Here is a 7936-nt window from a genome sequence, read left to right as displayed (position 1 = left end):
GGCCGTCCCTCTGTTGAAATGAGTCTGTTGACTTACAGATGGCTGCTTCACTTCATTCTACAACACTTGTAGGCCCACCTGAAAGAAATCAGTGGTTATGCACGGCATTGCAATAGCGCAAAAAGAAAACCCATCCCCCTTTGGAACTTTTATCAGTATTCACTTATCTCTGTTTATGTCAAGTTTTATCTAGTTCTAGTAGATTTTATCTAGTAGATTTATCACTTTTTTTCTCTCCATGTGTTTTTCCCTGTTACTTTTTCATAGAACCAAGCGTTATTTTGCTGTGGCTTCAAATTTAGCTAGTTCACTAATTAGCATTACAGACGATCAGTTAAGATATAAATGTGTAAAACACAGATTATGAAGAAGATTAGGACAGAAAAGCTTTTTGAGTCCAAGTGTCCCGTGTAAAATAAATGCTAGATCTCAATTAGACCAACCTGGTTAAATAAAGGTTGAGTATAAAACAATAAACCACAATTCTAACAAATAAATCAAAATGTGTTTTTTTAATAATGGATGGGCCAAACTCTAAATTTTAAGAGTATAAACGATGAGACATGGGTTCTCAGTTATTTAACTGAAGCACTCAATTCTGAGTGAATTCCAATTGCAACATAATACACCAACAGACAATTATTCAGTTTTTAATCACGTGACAGAAACAATCCTCCATTGTTTCCATCCATTCTGGCTAGTGGACGTTGGTTGAAAGCAGGAACATATACTTAGACTTACACCCACACTTGAAGGGTTTTATCCAACTTTCTCATAGAAATCTTGAGGATCCTGGCACACAGACACATGCTTCTTTAAAAGTGACCATGCAAGCACAAGGCAGTTGGACATGTGGCTTTTAGTGTGTGTGTGTGTGTGTGTGTGTGCGTGCGTGCGTGCGTGCGTGCGTGTGTGTGTGTGTGTGTGTGTGTGTGTGTGTGTGTGTGTGTGTGTGTGTGTGTGTGCGTGCGTGCGTGCGTGCGTGCGTGCGTGCGTGTGTGTATGCGTGCATGCATGTGTTTGTGTGTGCGTGCGCGTGTGTGTGTGAGTGTATGCGTGTGCTTGTATGTATGTGTGTGCGCGTTTCTGTGTGTTTGTGTGTGTGTGTGTGTGTCTGTGGATGGCTGGTTTGAATGAGAATGCCCAGAAGCACGCACTCATATACTTTCACACACACACACACACACACACACACACACACACACACACACACACCCCGACACACACACACACACACACACACACACACACACACACACACACACACACACACACACACACACACACACACACCCCACCCCCCTTGTGTGAATTATACGTCTTTTCTGTGTCTGCTGGGTGGCTATCCCCCCCTCCCAATCACCCACCCCCCTTCAAGCTGCTGCCATCCCACAAACGCGTGAAAGGAGGAGGGGTTTTGCCAGGGGTGGGGGTGGGGCGGTGGGACGGGGGGACGGGGAGGAGGGGGGGGGGGGAGGGATTCTGCCAGAGGGCCAGCCAGAGGATTCGGGATGGCTGGTATGGAACTGGGAGCGGGGTATAGCGGCTGTGGGGGCGCTATTTAAATTCCTGCTTTGTTCTACCACCCATCCCCCACACAGTCTCCAGACCCCCCACCTCCCTTCACACAGCCCCCCCCCCGAGACCCCCCTCTGGTCTCCAGCCCCCTGCCTCCCACACCCCCCTCCCTTCAGAGACCCCTTCCAGTCTCCAGATCCCCTCCCCCTCCACCCCCCTCCCCCTCCACCTCCCCCCCATCCCAACCCTTCCCCCCCATCCCCCCTCCTTCCCACCCCAACCCCCCGTCCCTCTTCCTGGTCTCACGTTCTCCGTGTCTGAGCCGTGCAAGACCCAAGAAGGAAATACAACCAGGCACATTAGCTCAAGGGGTTGCGGGGGGGGGGGGGGGGGGGGGGTTACAGTTGTTGGACACCGATTAATACTAAAAAGTAATTAGACTTTTAGAGATGAATAGAGGTAGAGGACATGTTAGATAGTCAGGGTGGGTGAAAATGCAGAGACATGTAGAGAAACATCAGGCCCTTTCCCACTAGACAAAAAAAAAAAAACACATTCACACCCACTAACATCTGGCTTTTGTCTTTAGCGGGCTAGGTTACAATCCGCATTCATTCCCGGGGAAATTGACTCGGCAGTAGTCACGGCTATGTATCGGCTCCGGCCGCTCCGATCGGCAGTGATAGAAACAGGACACCATGGTGGACACGCTCACTCCCACCCCTTCTCTGGCTCCATGCTATGGCGTGTGTTGAACTGCGTACTTCGACTGAGTTTGGCCAGAGAGACTTGAATATGTAACAGATAAGAAACAAGAGTAACATCATCACTATTGTTAACGAACCCTGTTTTCCAACACACAAAAAAGCAGATATATATAGTCACTGATCCGGTGACTATATACCTGCAAGCCAGTGTTGAGGGTCTTCATCGGACGCGGGCTACTAAGGTAACCAGTGGTGTGAAACATGGAAGAGGTGCAACATGCACACACCTTGGCCCAACACCAGGCGCGGTGAATAATCGGCAGAGGTTCAACAGACCTCGCGGTCGGCAGCTCCCCAGCGCGTAAAGTATCGCAACAAGGAGCGGTGGCCGCGTGTTCTGCCCAGAAACGCTTGATCTTCCTGATCTGTAGTTTCGGAGCGAACCAACAACTTCAGGAGACAGATGCAACACGACCGGCAAAAGTTGTCCGGTCATCAATCAATCCCCGCCAGGTTTTTATGAGCCCGATGACAGGTCAAGCTCAAATTGTTTTGGATGTGCTGGATGGATGAATTTACTGGGATGCCATTAAACTCTGTCTCAGGGAGAGTGAGTTAGAATTGACGCGCCTTCATGCTGGCAGTGAGAGGCAGCTGGATATCTTCAGCATAGCGTTGGTGTTCTTGTGGATGGAGGTCTGCAACGTCACGGTGCATTACTGCCATCAAACCGAATGGTGTGTTTGTGGGATGCCAGGCCGACAATGAGCCTCAATCGTAAATGGTAATAGTAAATGGTGTAAATATATAGCGCTTTTTTGTAACTAGTGGCCACCTAAAGTGCTTTATTGTAGTATGAACCACAGAGTTTGTCCTCTCGAAGGCCATTAATAAAGTTCTACACAGTCTTCTGCACCAAAAGCAACCATTTTATTTTTTGCTTTCATTTTTATGTTTTACATACTGAATAACACCATGACAGGATAAAGAGTACAAAGAAAATATAGTCTAAATAAATTAGACTGATACAATAAATAAAACAGGAATCGACATTTAACACTGCTTTAACATGCTAAATTATGATTTAACACTCCTTTTCTAGAAAGGGATATAAAATGTAAATGAAACAGTGAACTTTAGTCCACCTTAGTTAAATAGGCATGAACTGTATGCCTCCATAACATTTTTGAAATGGAAAAAAATAATGCTACTGTAAGCTTGCCAGAGTACACTGAATTGATAGTTGAATCAACTATTCTTATGCAAGAATACAAGCATATCTGCCTTTTCTGGGAGGATTCTTGAGCACTCTGCAATAATGGTATCTCCTGCTGTGGAGAATATCCTTTCTGAGGGAGTAGAAGAAGCCTGAGCGCACAAATACTTTTGTGCTACATCATACAGAAGTGGCAAAGTGTCCCTCTTCTGCCACCACTACAGAACAGGGTCAGATGAGATGGGAACAGCAGGAAGGCCTCTGTACATTCGTATTTCTAAGTCTACACGCTCACCAATGTTCTGGGTCTCTTGGGGTGCTACCTGCTGCATGTCTTGCTCCTCCTCTCCAAACAGCTCCTCTAGGGCCGTCTTGGGGTGCTTTACAGGTACAGTCTGAAGTTAAAAGGACCATCAACTTATGTTTTAGGTGCGTGAATGGCATGGATTATTATGAATATACCATATGGTCATTATAATGAACTCTGCTTACATGGCCTTCCTCATCGTATTCCTCTTCCTCCACATCCTCATACTGTCTCTGGCTCTGCGTGTCTTCTGGCACTGGTACCTTAAGTATTAACAAACTGTGTGAGTCACATGCATGGAACCAGAGTATATAGGCATCACAATGGAATTGTACCACAGACTGTGATTCAAAATACCTCTTCTGCTCCTGTGAGCGTCCTCCTCCCAGATGGCATCAGCGTTGTCCATTCATCATACTTAATTTCAGAAAGGAAGAAACATTCATGTTCAAAAACCTGGGGACACTTTTGCTAGTGTCTGAAATCCACTGTTCATGAACTATAAATTAATATCAGTCATGGCACCTGGTAACGAGCGGAGAGATCAGTCCTTTTCCTATCTTCTCTTTTATTTGTCTTACGAATGCAGAGTCTCTTGCCTCGATGGAATAGTGGTGCTCCAACTTCTTTAAGATGGGTAAAATTTGACCACAGGTTGGACTTTTCTCACTTGAGACACATAGTGTTGATGTGTAAAGCACGCACATCAGCTGGACAAACTCTTCTGCCTTCTTGAAGTCATCAGACTGCAATTTCTCCATCAGTCTAAAACAGCAAATAATTAGCAATAAACACACAAGTCCTCTTGCAGTCTTATAATCCAGTTTTAAAATAAGGCCTATTTTAATAGTTACAGAATCTATCCCTTACCTTTCCTTGTCAATCTGCCTCTTTATCCTTAGGTCCATCATGGCAGCCTGAATAGAGATAGAGAGATAGAGAGAATTCCACCTTGTTTTAACATCAATAATCAGTGAGTGCTGGGGCAAGTCTGAAAAACAAATTCAGATGCACATCTGCATAAGCATATCACACATAACAATGAACATATAATCATAAACCATCATTACTTAGTTTGTTGCATATCACTATATGTTATGCATAGATACTTACTCAGCTTTTCTTTGAAGACAGTTTTGGCCATGGTAGACTTCCTCATCCACTTCACCACGGCACGTGCCCTTGCTGCGCAATTGGTGACAGCATTGCACTGGTAGATCTTCTGGGCTGCAAGGTTTAATGTATGTGCGAAGCAGCCAATCTTGACAACTTCTTGACAGCTTCTTCATTGCCACGTTCATATATCCTGCATTATCCACCGTCGCTGACACAACTTTATCACTAATGCCGAATTCCTGTAGTATTTCTTCAATCTCCTCAGCCACAATGGCACCTGTCTGGGCTTCATACACTGCCTTGGTTCTTAGGACTTTACCTAAGATCTTTCCCTGCTTTGTATAATGTACAGTGACCATTATATAATGGTCTTGGGCAAGGCTTGTCCATCCATCTGCTGTAATGGCTGCCTTTTTCACATCTCTGAATTCTGAGAGGAAGTTTTCTCTTTCCACCTGGTACCAGGCTGGGATCAGGTGGTTCATAAGAGCTTCCCTTGATGGAAGGTTATATCTCGGATTTAAGACCCTTGTCATCTCCCTAAAATCATTTGTAAATTAAATACAGAATAAACAACATTTAACTTAACATATAATTCTGATTACGTATAAGCCACCAGAAAAACACATACTGTGACGTTACTTTTTAAAAGTTCACTGTAGAAACACTGTATGGGCTAAAATGGGCTGTAATAAACGTACATACTAGCTGTAGGCTTCATAGACCACCTACCGAAAATAGGGTTGCGCTACAGTGGAGAAAGGATGTAATCCTTTCACCACAAACTTTGTCACTGCCCGGTGACATTTGTTCATCTTCTCCTCATTCCACCTAGCTCCCTGAGCAGCAAGCGTGAATGGGGAAACTTGAGCCGATGTTGTCGAGGGGCCAGCTGCCTGAGAGCTATCTGTGTTAGACTCATCATTATCTAAAATGCATGAAACCGGAAAATATTTGTAAGTAGCTCGGCCTTATTAATAAAATCTACTATACTACGACTATAAAAACTGTGCATACTGCTTGCAGTTGCAAGGCGGCAGTGTGCTAATGCAGGATATTTAATGTGAACGTTACCGTCGTCAACGGAGGACACTTGTTTCACTCGTACGCAGGCTTTTGAACACATGACATTCTTGGTACTTAATTCCATGCTGGGTAGGCAAATGTTTTAGCATGTTGGTAGTATTTGCACCCTTACTCGATATTACAGCATTACACTGATTACACACGGCAGCATTTTCGTAGCTTTTAGTGAAATGGAGCCAGACTTTAGATCGCTTCCTCCTCTCCATGATGCTGCTGCCTCGTTGTTTGAAGGTCTAAGCCGTCACATCGAGAGTGACGCAATGTACCGCAATGCAAAAATTTTGAGAAAACCGGAAAACATCGTGCAGGGAAATGAGGGATCGTTAAGAAGAATCGATAACGTTGGAGGCGTACAATTCCGATGGAATTGGTTAGTTGGAACCGGTTCTGAGTAGGAACCGGTTCTCGATTCCCACCCCTAGCCGTGGGTGACTATGACGGTTACCCTTTAAGTGAAGAACTCTCTAAAAGGAGGGGCATATTCTGTAGGAGGGACAGCTTCTGCGGTTTGCATGTTCAAGGGTTTGGGTCCGGAAAGAAATGGGAGCAGCGAGACATTTCTGGATGGCAGCAGCTGCCGTTGTGGTGTGCTTCGACTCCGCCTGAAGTCAGCTGCCACACAAGCAAACGCTTGTCTTGATTTTCGCATTTTACTTTTAAATCAATAGCATCCTTAATACATTGTAATTTGTTGTAACTGCTGGAGCAGTGTTGTTTTCAAGTGCCAACATTGAAAGGCAATCTCTATCGCTCTCTCTCTCTGTCTGTCTGTCTCTCTCTGTCTGTCTGTCTGTCTGTCTGTCTCTCTCTGTCTCTGTCTGTCTGTCTGTCTGTCTGTCTCTCTCTCTGTGTCTTTCTCTCTCTCTCTCTCTCTCTCTCTCTCTCTCGACAGTCCATTCTTTTGGACCGAATTGAAGAATTTTCCAAACTACTCAGGAAAATAACAAATAACTCATAACTGTTCATGTCCAATGAGAGCAATCATTTCTCAACTATCTCACCAAAATGTACATGTATGCTGACATTTAATGGTTTCCCTCCACCTGCATTTTCTGTAACATAATGGTCAGCTGATGATAAACAACATTCTCAAGTCATTCTCCAGATATTCTCCAGATATTCTCTAGATATTATTTTACAATTAATTAAGGAAAATTTAGAAAATAACTGATACACAGAGACACATAGGTGGTATGAGGGTGATATAAATATACAATCATATAAATTCTTTGTTCCATAAAATTCCATAAAAAAATATAAACATTAAATGTGTTTGGTTATGCTTGAGTAGGGAAGCATGAAATTCAAACATTGTACTCTTATTTCTTGTTGTAGGAAATTGCAGTTGTTCCCATTAGTGCTGGGGGTAACGTGTTCCAATAATGTATTACTTTTGGCTATATTTAGTAATATATGCATTACTATTATAATAAATTTGCTAATACATAACAGTTATTGCAATACCGTGATGAACTGTGTGTGGACGTGAACCCAGGGTTGGAAACACACATTTTGTTTCCTGTTGCAGAATATTGCAAAGGATAGCTTTGTGAACCCATACATCTCCTGTCTGTCTTTCTGCCTGTTTGTAACCTCCCTTCCTACCTGTCTGTCTGTTTGCATGTCTGCCTGTCTGCCTGTCTGTCTGTCTGCCTACCTTCTTGTCTGTCCACCTACCCACCTGTTTGTTACCTGTCTGTCTGCCTGCCTGCCTGACTGTCTCTATGTCTGCCTTCCTACCTGCATGTCTGTCTGTCTGTCTATCGGCATACCTGTTTGTCTCTCTGTCTGTCTGTCTATCTGCCTGTCTGTCTGTCTGTGTGTTCGTCTGCAGGTTGGTTTGTCTATCCACCTGTCTGTCTGTCTGTCTGCCTGTGTGCCTGCCTACCATCTGTCTGTCTGCCTACCTACCAGTGTGTATGTCTACCCGTCTACCTACCTGTCTGTCTGTCTGTCTGTCTGCCTTCTAGTTTGCCTGACATCCTC

This window comes from Micromesistius poutassou (genome assembly GCF_964030765.1).
Source record: "Micromesistius poutassou genome assembly, chromosome: 22".
Taxonomy (NCBI): Eukaryota; Metazoa; Chordata; class Actinopteri; order Gadiformes; family Gadidae; genus Micromesistius; species Micromesistius poutassou.
The sequence above is the reverse complement of the archived record's forward strand: the minus strand, read 5'-3'. Positions refer to the sequence as shown.